The 16134-nt window shown below is 36.0% G+C and overlaps 1 protein-coding gene and 1 long non-coding RNA gene across 4 annotated transcripts in view; one reads left to right on the top strand and one right to left on the bottom strand.

Annotated features, from left to right (window-relative positions):
- Positions 1–16134, bottom strand: part of LOC308616980 — a 56374-nt gene that overhangs the window by 1433 nt on the left and 38807 nt on the right. For both annotated transcript variants that reach the window (XR_014015798.1, XR_014015799.1), the window contains exon 3: positions 7170–7239. This is a non-coding gene — a long non-coding RNA (uncharacterized lncRNA). The remainder of the gene's footprint in view (positions 1–7169; positions 7240–16134) is intronic.
- KIAA0825 overlaps positions 1–16134 on the top strand; it is a 407300-nt gene that overhangs the window by 378173 nt on the left and 12993 nt on the right. The window lies entirely within an intron of this gene.

The raw sequence follows: 16134 nt of genomic DNA, 5'->3' as shown, positions 1-16134 counted from the left end.
AACCTTAGGATACTACTCTTAACTAAAGTACAGAACTTGTTTCTACCAGTCCTTCTGTTGTTCTGGGATCCCACATTGCATTTAGTTGTCATGGTTCCTTAGTCTCCTCCAATCTATGCCAGTTCTTGAGTCTTTGTCTTTCATGACCTTAACACTTTTGAAGGGTACTGGTCAGTTATTTTTGTAGACTGTGCCTCAATTTGTTTGTCTGATGCTTTCTCATTAGATTAAGGTTGTGCATTATTGGTAAGGAAACCATAGAGGCAATGGGCCCTTCTCAGTGTCTCATATCAGGGATTAAATAACATCAGTAAGTCTTATTACTGGTGATGTTACTCTTGGTCACTTAGTTAAGCTGGTGTTTGTTAGGATTCTCTAATGTTGTTACTCTTTTTCCTTTGTAATTACTAAACATTTGAGGGAGATACTCTGACCTTACGCAAATATCTAATTTCTGCATAAACTTTTACCTATTAATTTTAGTAGCCATTGTGTGGCAATATTGCCATGGTGTTTTAATAGTGATTTCTATTTCTCTTATTCCTTTGTATATATTATTTAGAATTGTTATTTGAGTAAGAGTTGTCACATATCCCCCTATTTATTTACTTATTTATATTAGTATGGATTCATGAATATTTATTATTCGGTTATAATGTAATGCAATCATTATTTATTTTGTTGCTCAACATGTTCCAACTTTGTCAATTAACTTTTCCAGGCTGTCTCCTAAGCCTTTTTTATATAGTCCCATCTCTTTTTTTTAACCTCCTTACTTTCTTTTTTTTTAAAAAAAATTATTATTTATTTATTTATTTTAGGCTGCATTGGGTCTTTGTTGCTGCACGCAGGCTTTCTCTAGTTGCGGCGAACAAGGGGCTACTCTTCATTTCAGTGCGTGGGCTTCTCATTGCAGTGGCTTCTCTTGTTGTGGAGCACTGGTTCTGGGCACACAGGCTTCAGTAGTTGTGGCACGCAGGCTCTACAGCACAGGCTCATTAGTTGTGGTGCACGGGCTTAGTTGCTCCACAGTACGGGGGATCTTCCTGAACCAGGGATAGAACCCGTGTCTCCTGCATTGGCAGGCAAATTCTTTATTTGTTTTGTTTTTTGTTTTGTTTTTGAAATAGCTGGCCTTATTTATGATTTGCTCATTTTACCTTCTTTACCACCTTCTTTTTTTTATTTCTGAGATATACATTTTAAAGTAATAACTAGAATTATGACTTATAACATTATACCAGAACATATAAGATTTTTAGAAATTTCATGTAATGTCTGAAACATTTATATTAACATATTTCCATACAAATAACCCAAAGAAAGTTTAGTTGTTTTTTGTTTGTTTTTGTTTTTTTATACTGCAGGTTCTTATTAGTCATCAATTTTATACACATCAGTGTATACATGTCAGTCCCAATCGCCCCAATTCAGCACACCACCATCCCCACCCCACCATGGTTTTCCCCCTTTGGTGTCCATACGTTTGTTCTCTACATCTGTGTTTCAACTTCTGCACTGCAAACCGGTTCATCTGTACCATTTTTCTAGGTTCCACATACATGTGTTAATATACGATATTTGTTTTTCTCTTTCTGACTTACTTCACTCCATATGACAGTCTCTAGATCCATCCACATCTCAACAAATGACTCGAATCCTTTTTGAGTTTATTTTTGTGTATTGTGTTAGGGAGCGTTCTAATTTCATTCTTTTACATGTAGCTGTCCAGTTTTCCCAGCACCCCTTATTGAAGAGACTGTCTTTGCTCCATTGTATATCTTTGCCTCCTTTGTCATAGATTAGTTGGCCATAGGTGCGTGGGTTTATCTCTGGGCTTTCTATCTTGTTCCATTGGTCTATGTTTCTGTTTTTGTGCCAGTACCATATCGTCTTGATTACTGTAGCTTTGTAGTATAGTCTGAAGTCAGGGAGTCTGATTCCTCCAGCTCCATTTTTTTCCCTCAAGACTGCTTTGGCTATTTGGGTTTTTTTTTTTGTCTCCATACAAATTTTAAGATGATTTGTTCTAGTTCCGTAAAAAATGCCATTGGTAATTTGATAGGGATTGCATTGAATCTGTAGATTGCTTTGGGTAGTATAGACATTTTCACAATATTGATTCTTCCAATCCAAGAACATGGTATATCTCTCCATCTGTTGGTATCATCTTTAATTTCTTTCATCAGGGTCTTATAGTTTTCTGCATACAGGCCTTTTGTCTCCCTAGGTAGGTTTATTTCTAGGGATTTTATTCTTTTTGTTGCAATGGTAAATGGGAGTGTTTCCATAATTTCTATTTCAGATTTTTCATCCTTAGTGTATAGGAATGCAAGAGATTTCTGTGCATTAATTTTGTATCCTGCAACTTTACCAAATTCATTGATTAGCTCTAGTAGTTTTCTGGTGGCATCTTTAGGATTCTCTATGTATAGGGTCATGTCATCTGCAAACACTGACAGTTTCACTTCTTTTCCGATTTGAATTCCTTTTATTTCTTTTTCTTCTCTGATTGCTGTGGCTAGGACTTCCAAAACTATGTTGAATAATAGTGGTGAGAGTGGACATCCTTGTCTTGTTCCTGGTCTTAGAGGACATGCTTTCAGTTTTTCACCATTGAGAATGATGTTTCCTGTGGGTTTGTTGTATATGGCCTTTATTATGTTGAGATAGGTTCCCTCTATGCCCACTTTCTGGAGAGTTTTTATAATAAATGGGTGTTGAGTTTTGTCAAAAGCTTTCTCTGCATCTATTGAGATGATTATATGGTTTTTATAATTCAATTTGTTAATATGGTGTATTACATTGATTGATTTGCATATACTGAAGAATCCTTGCATCCCTGGGATAAATCCCATTTGATCATGGTGTATGATCCTTTTAATGTGTTGTTGGATTCTGTTTGCTAGTATTTTGTTGAGGATTTTTACATCTATATTCATCAGTGATACGGGTCTGTCACTTTCTTTTTTTGTAGTATCTTTGTCTGGTTTTGGTATCAGGGTGATGGTGGGGCAGGCAGATTCTTAACCACTGTGCCACCAGGGAAGTCCCTAACCTCCTTACTTTCTGATGCTCCAGGCTCATATTGTGTTTTTCCTGCCCTACCCCTAGAAGTAGCTGTTTCTCTGAGGAGTCCTGTCTTTTGCATAGCAGAGTGGAATTTATAAACCAAGATTTAGGTGCCAGCTGTTCATTGCTACTGGGGTACCTTCTAGCTCCTTTCAGTGGATAGAGCTAGGAAACACATGTGTAGGTACTAACTCATGCATACAAACACATCAAAATTTATTTCTGTATCATTTATATGTAAATATATTAAAAGAATAAGTTCATATTGATATCTCCAATTTTAATCCAACATGACAGGGCTCATTCTAGCTTTCTTCCCTTATTTGTAACTTCTTTCTCTTACAGTAAGAAACATGACTCCCATTTTCTATAATTTATCTCATAACCCTGCTATATAAACATAAGTAAAAATATCTTTAAAAGCATCTAAAAATACTTTAAAATCTAAAAAAAATGTTTTTAATCTAAGAGAGTAGTTTTACCTTTCTTAATCCCTCTGTTAGAAACAAATTACCAACCAACTAGAGAACATTGTTCATGAACAGCTCTTTTGTCTTTAGTCTTAAAACAGTCAGGTAAAACACTGCTTTCCAGAGTTTCTTAGCTTGGCTCCTTTCCTGTCCACCCCCTTCAGTATAGTTATGTAATTCATTTGTAATATTGTGTGATTCCCATGTCACAGTCTGTATTTCATATTCCCCCCACATCCTAGTTGATTTTGTTGTTGTTGTCATCATATAATAAAATTCACTCTTTGTGGTGTACAGTTCTATGTGTTTTGACAAATGCAGAGTCATGTGTTGACCACTAGAGTTCCCTGCAGTACAATTTCATCAACCCCCAAAACAAGAGTTACCCCTTTATGGATAATCTCTCCTCCCATTCCTAACCCCTGGAAAGTACTGATCTGTTTTCTTCTCTGTACTTTTGCTTTTTTAGGAGTGTCTGTCATGTAAAATGGAATCACACAGCATATAGCCACTTGATTCTGTCTTCTTTCACTTAGGAAAATGCATTGAAAATTCACCCAAGTTGTTGTATGAACCAATAGTTTGTTCCTTCTTTTGGCTGAGTTATATTTTATCGTATGAAATAGTTTAAGGGCATCTGGGTTGTTTACAATTTGGGGCTATTGTGAATAAAGCTGCCGTAAACATTTGTTTACAGGGTTTTATGTGAATGTAAATTTCTTTTTGTCTTAGGAAGACACCTAGGAGTGGGATAGCAGGGTTATATGGTAGATGTATATTTAGCTTTTTAATAAACTGCCAAAAACACTACCTAAAGTGGCTGTTCAATTTTGCATTCCCACCTGTCTATAGCATTTTAAGGAGAAAAGTTGTAGCCTAAGAATTGTATGCCCTCCTAGATGTTTATGTGTGATGGCAGTGGAATTCTCATTCAAGAATTTTAAAACTATAGCATCAAATGGCCTTTTTGAAAAAAATTACTTAAAATCATATTCTAGCCAACTGAGAAGGAAATCATAATTAAGAAGTTGAAAAAAAAAAAAAAAAACACCATTCCTAACAGACAAAATCTTAAGGAAAAAAAGGAAGGGAGGAAACTTCCTTTTCATAAAGAAAGGATATCTAAGAAGACAGATCACATCATATAATATTAATGATAAAACCAGAACTCTTATTAAAATCAAGGGGGTATGGAATTCCCAATCTATTTAACATTTTTCTAGAATTTCTGGCTGGTGGAATAAGACATAAATCAGAAGTAATGGACTAACTGCTGGAGAGGAAAAGGGGAAAATGGTTATTAACTGCAGAGAATATTTCTTAGAAAACCCCAAAATACCACATAAAATCCTCTTAGGAATCAGTAAGGCTATGAAATATAAGAAAAATGTTGAAAAATATCAGTATCCCAGTAAGAAATTGAAGATATAGTAAAAAAAAAAAATCTCTGAATAATAGCAACATACACACCATAAAATTTCTAGGAATAACCCTAATCAAAATATGCAGGATCCATATATAGAAAACTATAAAAATTATTGAAATATAAAGGATGTGACCATTGACTTTTGCAGTTACTGCCATTCATTAATTCATTCAATTTGATTACTTGCCCAGAATTTCTTTGCCACAGATATAAGTTCCATAAGAGAAGGAGCAATAATTGTCGTATTCACGGTGTTATCCCCTGTGCCTAATATATTGCCTGACTCATAGTAGGCACTCCAAAAATATTTTTCTATATGCCAGTATTTTGTTCAGTTATCTGATCTATGAAGTGTGTATAGCTTCTAAGAAACATTCACTAAGTAGCTTAGTAGTTTTTGAAAGGAGTCTAGACTAGTTAATTACCATCACCTAGCAAATTGTAATACCCATCCATTTAACAGTATCATGACTCATGGCTTGAAGCACAGGTACCCAGAGTCTTGCATTACTATCTTTTGTCACTTTCCCTCTCCAACATTAATGGATTCCACAACACAACACCAAGAATTTCAAAGCTTAGGAGAGTTTAGAGGATTTTAGAAATGGCCCTTCTCTATGAAAAGGTTGGTTATACTTCATCCATTCAGTTTCTAGATCCCACAGGCAATGCTAGCTTAATAGCAAGTGAATGGGAATGGAATTCTAGTAATTGAAAATTTGAGTTATTAAGAAAAGAAAAAGAAACAGAAAAGAAACCCACAGAATCTAGGAGCAGGTGAAAGTAAAATATTTCACAGTATGCAGTCTGAACCTTTTATCTGGAATCTGCTTTCTGCTTCCATGTAATACAGAATTTAAGGTTAATGATTCACAGTGTTCCATTGCTTGATAGCTTAATTTCATTTCATAATTAGGTTGACATTTTTCCTCATAATATTCAATTGATAATATTTTCCTAGGTTTTAAAAATAATGGAATAATATACCATTAGGTAAAGTTAGCTGAATAGCTGAACCACAGCTAAAGATAAAGCATTTTCTTGAATATTCTTATCATTTTCCAGTGTTTTATTATCTATGGGTGTGTGTGTACTTGCGTTTTTATGTGTTTGCTGGGGGTGGGGAATACTGTGTAGTAATTTCCCTGTTCTTCTAAATAGGGACTTCCAGTGAACAATAATAATGGTAATGCCATAGTTATTTACTGAGAGAACTAATCGGGATTCTGCAGTGGTGTGTTGAAGTTTTGTGAAAATGAAATTAGAGATGCAGCATATTTCAGCAGTAATGAATCTGTTTATGTTGTATAAAGCAAGGTTAAGAAAAAGCAATTTTTCAAACTCAGTGCTTTTTGATGGTCAAGTGTTTATTCCATTGGGTCATTAATATACTACATTTCCAAAGAATTATTTGGGCAAAGTTCATCTTCTGGCTAATGTTAAAGAAGAATTGGCCCACAACAGGCTTTTTACATTTTGTAATGATAATTCTAAATTGTTAGGTAAGATCCTCTTGAGTATTCTCTATTGTCTATAAATAAAAGGGCTGGCAAAGACCTTATTTTTACAAACTGAATTTACAACAAAGTTAGGCATATTAAACATCAATAGACATTATTGGTTCTGGGCCAATGATGGATTTTAACAGTAAAGAAAATTTAATAAATATGATATGGAAATCGGAATTGTAATACAGTAGCAGGAACTCAACACGAAAATTTAGACATTAATGAGAATAACCTTTGAATGTCAGCTTGAATTAGACTTCCTGCATTTTGGCCAAATTCATTAAGTTATGGCAAATAGGTTAGGTGGTAGGACAGAAATAACTGAAATGATTTTGTTTACCAAATATTTCAATGCCAATTGTTCACTTTATTTTTTTAATGCTTCCTAGCTATTTCCATTAAAAAATGACAAATATTCGACCTTAAATCTGTATCATTACGTATAGAAGGAAGGTATTTAAATGGACTCCTTTTGGAAGTTAACTTTAATATTAGTCAACTGATATATTTGAAGTTAGAATTTAAATTAGGGAGATAAACTCAGAGGAGAGGAATAAAGGGCAGTGCTGTGGGGATGTGAAATGGGGGAAAAGGCTCTCCAAAATAGTAAGGCCTTCTCTCAAGATATTAGGTAGTTGTGTTGGGTTATTCACCTGGCAGTCATAGAAAGAGGTAATATACTGCTTTACTTACTCTGTCACCAAAAAGCTCTGGAAATGTCAGTCAGAGTTTTCTGTATATGGCGATAACTGTGATACACCCACTGCAAAATAAAGCATTATTAGACATAATCATACCTTAAGCTGTGAAGACAGATGTTAAAATGACTATAAGCAGTTGAAGGGGAAAAAGGGTCACAGTTATCTGGAAGCAATGAAACAAGGATGTTTGGAGAAATAACCTATTCTCTGGAGGATGATATGATTTTAGGTTATGAGAGATAATGGGTGAGGTAATTGGGAAGATAGAGCAAAGGGCCAGTTTCTAATTAAATTGACAGCATACATAGGATTTTACTCAGGGAAAATACCAGTGATCTGAGTTGGGCCACCATTTAGTACATGCAGCTCTGCAGTGAGATTGCTGCTGGAAGATGCCTTATAAACAAGGGCTGGAAACATGGCATGGCTTTTTGAGGCAAGACTGTTTTTTCACTACCTATCAAGATAAATACCACACCAGTGATGTGTTCATACACAAAATGGTAATGAAATAGAAAAAGGGCATCCAGGGTGATAGCTGTGGGAGTGAGTCAGTGCATTAATTCTGCTTAGCAAAAAAGATGTTTAAATTTGAAAAAAATCTGTAAGTATTAAAGGGTATTCATACTTCCTTCCTGTTATGACACTCATTGGACTAAAATATAAATAAAAGGAAATGGACTGATAAGGTTGGTAATTGGCTATAGTGAGAAGAAAGCTGAATAAATGAGCAAAGAATAGATTTTTAAAAATTTATTTAAAAGGATTATAGTTTTTAGATGTTTCATCTCTTAAGGCAGGGTGACGTTGATTTCTTTTTTTAAGCAATACTTACATCTGAAATAGTATCTTGTACATTTTTAGCCAGTACTCAAAAAAATTCCATATTCTATACAAATGGGGGAAATGCAATTCATAATTGACAAGGTATGAATTTTTTATACTTTAAGCCATGAGGTTGCCACATCAACAAATGTAATTCCTTAGCAAATATGTCTTATGTTTATATTTATGAAATGAACACAATTGACACAGAACCCAAAAGGGAATAAGTAAGCATTATATATATATATATATATATGTATTTTTTTTTTTTTTTTTTTTACTTTGACTTACAAACTCCATTCTAGGAAATATTTATTAAATTAGAAACAAGGAATGAATGCAAGCAAAATGTGCTTAGAGTTTCAATTTCTCTTGGACTTGGTGTTACTTTTATGCATTTTACCAAAGGTTGGACTCACATCAAAGTGTTGGCCATGTTTTGTTTTGATTTTTTAATTTTTAAAATGTATACAGAGCTACTCTCAAAGGTGAAAATGAAAAATTATTAAAACTTAAAATTCATCTATGGAGGCACCACATTGCAGTGGTGATTTCATGTTAAATATCCTATGCTGAAACAGCAAGAATCTTGGAAAGAGTGACCAAGTCTGGACACATAATATACTCCACATTTTGTGTAGCTATTGAAGAGGGCACCACAGCTTACTGAAGGGGCCATAAGATGAAAAAATTTCTTGAAATCGCTTTGATATCCATTCAAATATAAGTTTTTTGAGGGTAAAGATTTTTTTTTTTGTGTGTGTGTGGTATGCGGGCCTCTCACTGTTGTGGCCTCTCCTGTTGCAGAGCACAGGCTCTGAACACGCAGGCCCAGTGGCCATGGCTCACGGGCCCAGCTGCTCCGCAGCATGTGGGATCTTCCCGGACCGGGGCACGAACCTGTGTCCCCTGCATCAGCAGGCAGACTCTCAATCACTGCGCCACCAGGGAAGCCCCAAGATCTTGTTTATCATGCCTCTCAACCTCCTTGATATCAGCATGAAGTTAGAGGAAGCAGTACTTCTAATTAGTTCCCTAGGAGTAAGGAAGGGAAGTGAGGAAGTGGTCCCATCATCCCCAAAGAGCTGAAGCAATGGGAGTTGTCTTGAGAGGCTCCTAATCTGCCACCACTGTAAAAGTTGAGGCATCTCAACTCAAGTGGGTCTGAAATAAATCAGGTCTTCCAGTTCTGGCCTGCCATCATGGGGTGCAAAGAGACTGCTGTTGTTTTTTTTCCCATTAATTAATTTGTTAACAAATACAGAGTGGATATTAACTGGTCTTAAACTGTGAGCAGCTCACATTTCACTTATTATTATAGGAGACACAGAGACATAGGTTGCAGTAGATGTACTATAGTGGGTAAGAGCATTAACTCTAGAGCCAGCTGCTTGGGTTAGAATCCTGGCTCCACCACGGACCAGCTGTGTGACCCTGGGTAACTCCTGGTGTGTGGCAATAATTAAAGTTGCTAGACACAGGCAAGATGGTGGAGTAGTAGGACGTGAACTCACCTCTTCTTACAAAAACACAGAAATTACAACTAACTGCTGAACAACCATCAACAAAAAAAGTGGTGGAACCTACCAAAAAACATACTCTACATCCAAAGACAAAGAAGAAGCCACAACGAGACAGTAGGAGGGGTGCAATCACAATAAAATCAAATCCCATACTCACTGAGTGGGCGACCCACAAACTGGAAAATAATTACACCACAGAAGTTCTGCCACAGGCATGAAAGTCCTGAGTCCCACGTCAGGATCCCCAGCCTGGGGGTCTGGCAATTGGAGAAGGAGCCCCCAGAGAATCTGGCTTTGAAGGCCAGCAGGGTGTGATCACAGGAATTCCATGGGATTGGAGGAAACAGAAACTCCACTCTTGGAGGGCACCCACAAGGTCTTGTGCACACCAGGACCCAGGAAAAAAAAAGCAGTGACTTCATAAGACACTGGGCCAGACCTACCTGCTAGTATTGGAGGGTCTCTTGCAGAGGTGTGGTGTGGCTGTGGCTCACTGTGGAGACAAAAACACTAGCAGCTGTAGTTCTGGGGAGTACTCATTAGCATGGGCACTCCTGGAGGCCATTTTCCCACCAAGACCTGGCCCCACGCCACAGCCTGTAGGCTCCAGTGCTGGGATGACTCAGGCCAAACAACCAACAGGGCAGGAACACAGCCCCACCCATCAGCAGACAGGTTGCTTAAAGTCTTCTTGAGCACACAGCTGCCCAATAAACACACCACTTGACACAGCCCTGCCCATCAGGGGGACAAGACCCAGCTCCACCCACCAGTGGGCAAGAACCAGTCCTTCCCACAAGCCTCTTAGACAGCCTCGTCCACTGCGGAGTCAGACAGCAGAAGCAAGAAGAACTACAACTCTGCAGCCTGAATAATGGAAACCACAATCAAAGAAAGTTAGACAAAATGAGACGGCAGAGGAATATGTCCCAGATGAAGGAATAAGATAAAACCTCAAAAGAACAACTAGGTGAAGTGGAGATAGGCAATCTACCCAAAAAAGAATTCAGAGTAATGATAGTAAAAATGATACATGATCTCAGAAAAAGAATGGAGGTACAGATCAAAAAGATACAAGAAATGTTTAACAAAGACCTAGGAGAACTAAAGAAAAAACAAACAGATTAACAGTACAATAACTAAAATGAAAAATACACTAGAAGGAATCAATAGCAGAATAACTGAGGCAGAAGAACGAATAAGTGAGCTGAAAGACAGAATGGTAGAAATCACTGCCATGAAACAAAATAAAGAAAAAGAATGAAAAGAAACAAGGACAGTCTCAGAGACCTCTGGGACAACATTAAATGCATCAACATTCTCATTATAGGTATTGCAGAAGGAGAAGAGAGAGAGAAATGACCTGAGAAAATATTTGAAGGATAATAGCTGAAAACTTCCCTAACATGGGAATGGAAACAGTCACCCAAGTCCAAGAAGCTCAGACAGTCGCAGGCAGGACAGACACAAGGAGGAACACGCTGAGATGTATACTAATCAAGTTGACAAAAATTAACAACAAAGAAAAAATATTAAAAGCAACAAATAACATAAAAGGGAATTCCCATAAGGTTATCAGCTGATTTCTCAGCAGAAACCCTGCAGACCAGAAGGGAGTGACATGATATATTTACAGTGAGGAAAGGGAAGACCCTATAACCAAGAACACTCTATCCAGCAAGGCTGTCATTCAGATTTGATGGAGAAATCAAAAGCTTTACAGACAAGCAAAAGCTAAGAGAATTCAGCACCACCACACCAGCTTTGCAACAAATGATAAAGGAACTTCTCTAGGTAAAAAAGAAAAGGCCACAACGAGAAACAAGAAAATTACAAACGGAAGAGCCCACTAGTAAAGGCAAACATGCAGTAAAGGTAGGAAATCATCCACACACAAATAGGAACAGACCAATCACAAGTACTAAAATTGAAACTGTGATTAAAAAATCCCCAACAGACAAAAGTCCAGGACCAGATGGCTTCACAGGCAAATTCTAGCAAACATTTAGAGAAGACTTAACACCTATCCTTCTGAACCTATTCCAAAAATCAGCAGCGGAAGGAACACTCCCAAGCTCATTCTGTGAGGGACACCATCACCCTGACACCAAAACCAGACAGAGATATCACAAAAAAAGAAAATTATAGGCCAATATCACTGATGAACACAGATGCAAAAATCCTCAACAAAATACTAGCAAACTGAATTCAATAGTACATTAAAAGGTTCATACACCATGATCAAGTGGGATTTATCCTAGAGAATCAAGGATTTTTCAACATCTGCAAATCAATCAGTGTGATATACCACATCAAGAAATTGAAGAATAAAAACCATAAGATGATCTCAATAGATGCAGAAAAAGCTTTTGACAAAATCCGACATCCTTTATGATTAAAAAAACTCTCCAGAAAGTGGGAATAGAGGGAACATACCTCAACATAATAAAGGCCATATATGACAAACCTACCACTAACATCATACTCAAAGGTGAAAAGCTGAAAGCATTTCCTCTGAGATCAGGAATAACACAAGGGTATACACTCTCACCACTTTTATTCAATATAGTTTTGGAAGTCCGAGCCATGACAATCAGAGAATAAAAAGAAATAAAAGGAACCCAAATTGGAAGAGAAGAAGTAAAACTGTCATGATTTGCAGATGAGATGATACTATACATAGAAAATCCTAAAGATGCTACCAGAAAACCACTAGAGCTCATCAATGAATTCGGTAAAGGTGAAGAATACAAAATTAATACACAGAAATATGTTGCATTTCTATACACTAACAACAAAAGACCAGAAAGAGAAATTAAAGAAACAATCCCATTTACCATCGCATTAAAAAGAATAAAATACCTAGGAATAAACCTACCTAAGGAGGCAAAACACCTGTACTTGGAAACCTGTAAAACGCTGATGAAAGGAACCGAAGATGACACAGATGGAAAGCCATACCATGTTCCTGAATTGGAAGAAGCAATATTGTCAAAATGACTATACTACCCCAGGCAATCTACATATTCAGTGCCACCCCTACCAAATTACCAATGTCATTTTGCACAGAACTAGAACAAAAAATCTTAAAATTTGTATGGAGACACAAAAGACCCCAAGTAGCCAAAGCAATCTTGAGAAAGAAAAACAGAGCTGGAGGAATCAGGCTCCCTGACTTCAGAGTATAGTACAAAGCTACAGTCATCAAAATAGTATGGTACTGGCACAAAAACAGACATATAGGTCAATGGAACAGGACAGAAAGCCCAGAAATAAACCCACACACCTATGGTCAATTAATCTATGACAAAGAGGCAAGAATATACAATGGAGAAAAGACAGTCTCTTCAATAAGTGGTGCTGGGAAAACTGGACAGCTACATGTAAAAGAATGAAATTAGAACATTCTCTAAAACCATACACAAAAAAGTAAACTCAAAATGGATTAAAGACCTAAATGTAAAACTGGATACTATAAAACTCTTAGAGGAAAACATAGGCAGAACACTCTTTGACATAAATTGCAGCTATATCTTTTTGGATCCATCTCCTAGAGTAATGAAAATAAAACAAAAATAAACAAATGGGACCTAATTAAACTTAAAAGCTTTTACACAGCAAAGGAAACCATAAACAAAGAGAACCCACAGAATGAAGAAAATATTGGCAAATGAAGTGACCAAAAAGGAATTAATCTCCAAACTATACAAACAGCTCATGCAGCTCAATATCAAAACAACAAAAAACCAAACAGCCCAATCAAAAAATGGGCAGATCTAAATAAACATTTCTTCAAAGAAGACATACAGATGGTCAAGAGGCACATGAAAAGATGCTCAACATCGATAATTATTAGAGAAATACAAATCAAAACTACAATGAGGTACCATGTCACACTGGTCAGAATGGCCATCATCAAAAAGTCTACACGCAATAAATGCTGGAGCAGGTGTGGAGAAAAGGGAACCCTCCTACACTGTTGGTCAGAATGTAAATTGGTACAGACACTATGGAGAATAGTATGAAGGTTCCTTAAAAAACTAAAAATAGAACTACCATATCATCCAGCAATCCCACTCCTGGGCATATATCTGGAGAAAACCATAATTCGAAAAGATAAATGCACCCCAATGTTCACTGCAGCACTATTTACAATAGCCAAGACACAGAAGCAACCTAAATGTCCACTGACAGAGGAATGGATAAAGATGATGTGGTATATATATACAAAGGAATATTGCTCAGCCATAAAAATAATGAAATAATACCATTTGCAGCAACATGGATGGACCTAGAGATTATCATACTAAGTAAGTCAGACAGAGGAAGACAAATATCATATGGTATCACTTATATGTAGAATCTATAACAAAAAATGACACAAATTAACTTATTTACAAAACAGAAATAGACTCACAGACTTAGAGAATGAACTTATGGTTACCAGGGGGGAAGGGTGGGGGGAGGGATAGATTGGGAGTTTGGGATTGAAATGTATACACTGCTATATTTAATATAGGTAACCAACAAGGACCTACTGTATAGCGTAGGGAATTCTGCTCAATATTCTGTAATAACCTAAATGGGAAAATAATTTGAAAAAGAATAGATACATGTATATGTATAACTGAATCACTTTGCTGTATACCTGAAACTAACACAACATTGTTAATCAACTATACTCCAATATAAAATAAAAATTTTTTAAATTAATTAAAGTTGCTATGAGGGATAAATGAATTACTATATGCAAAGTCCTTAGAACAGTGCCTGGCACATTGAAATTGCTAAATAAGCATTAGCTGTCATAATTATATGCTCCAAACCACCCCCCCCGCCCCAGTGCCAGTACACAGTAGGCATTCAGTAAATAATTTCATTCATTCAGTAATGAAAGAACGTTGGATACTATGTGAATATGAATACATAGGCAGTGACTCAATGAAGAATAATAGCACCATTAACCATGTAGAGCTCTCATTTTCTCCTAGGTTCTAGAACAGTTTTAAACTTTCTAAATTCTTAGCCAATTTTAAATAAAATATGAGCCAGGTCTATATTTCAAATCCTTTTCTAAGCACGATGACGCTATTAATTTGAATGAGAGGTTGCAAACAGGCATTTCAGCTGATAGATCTCACGTTTATAAGTAGTGCTTTCATTCAGATTGTTATCCCCAGAAGTGGTTATGCAGTGGTTAGTTAGCCTTGTGCCAGTCTGCATTGCCAAAACAACCTGTGATGCCTGGGTTGTCATCAGCTTTACATGGCTAGTATAAATGCACTCAATTTTTACAAGTTTTAGAGTTGCAAATATGTAAGCCTTTTCTTCTTGATGAAAATAAGACTTTTTAAACAATCATTTTTGGAGCAAGAATAACATTTCTTGACATAGCTTATGTAACTTTTAACATAGCAGTTTAGTAAATGGGATAGATACCAAGTGTCTATAGAACACAGTCCATGAAAATTTCCAAGTACATCAAATTTAGCTAGAAAAGAAACAGACTTTTTTATTCATTAAATTGTACATTACTCTGAGAAAAATACATTGTTGAGGAAAAAAAGAGCAATGTGGTTCTCACGATATACAGTAGTCTTGACACTTCTCCTAGCGAAGGGCGTTTCTTCTGTATCAGCAGTGAGTGCTAGCCAAATAGCATGACCTTGGACTTCTATCTAAACTCTTAGAATTTTTAAAAATCCACTGGAGAAAAAAGTCTCTACGGAAATATGGGTAATTTACTGGTAACGGAAAAGTTCAACTTCCATTACTACTGATGGCTATGCTTCCATTTATGTTTTCCCTAAGCCATAACTATTTAAAATGTTACTGTTAGCATTCTTACTTGTCCCATTGGTTGGTATATAACTCTCTTACTTAAATATATAGAACAAATCATATTAATTAAAATAAATTGTTGGAAAGTTAAGTTGTGTTGCAGATAGTCTCTGTAGACTATAAGTTCAAACTAAGGGTTTTGCTGCTTGTTCCTGAGCTTGGAACGATTCATTTTACTGTATTAGTAGTAGCAAAAGAAATCAACTACCTTATAAAAGAACATCCATTTGAATTCTTGCAGAAATAGCTAGACAAGCTGCATATATAGCTAGTTATCATAAACATATAACAAATTCTTGGCTAAAGCAAGCAACCAACCTGCTAATTCATGATGGCAAGTTTTGATATTTAATTATATTGAGTATGGATTTCAGATACGTGTATTTATATATATATTTAACATATATTTCACTATTCATTTATTCTATTTATTTCTGTATATTTCTATACATTAAATATATATAGCATTGGGTTTCAGGGGCTCTAAGTGGTATATTAACAAACTGTGGTGTATTTTCATAAAATAAACAGACAAACCTTATTTTCTGGATATTGAAGTGTTAAATTGAGGCAAAGTAATTTGACGGGAGTTGGAAGAACTCACTTTATTTTAAGAAATGCTTATGTTTTGTAACTTCCAAAGGCAAGGATGTGATTTCCATTTATTGTATTCTATAAATACTGAACATCCTTTACAGTTCACAAAAACCTCTATAATATTCAAAATAAAATCTCTATTTTAAGTTTGAAAATAAAACTACAAATAAT

This window comes from Mesoplodon bidens, assembly GCF_964165515.1.
Source record: "Mesoplodon bidens genome assembly, chromosome: 4".
Classification (NCBI taxonomy): Eukaryota; Metazoa; Chordata; class Mammalia; order Artiodactyla; family Ziphiidae; genus Mesoplodon; species Mesoplodon bidens.
The sequence above is the reverse complement of the archived record's forward strand: the minus strand, read 5'-3'. Positions and strand labels throughout refer to the sequence as shown.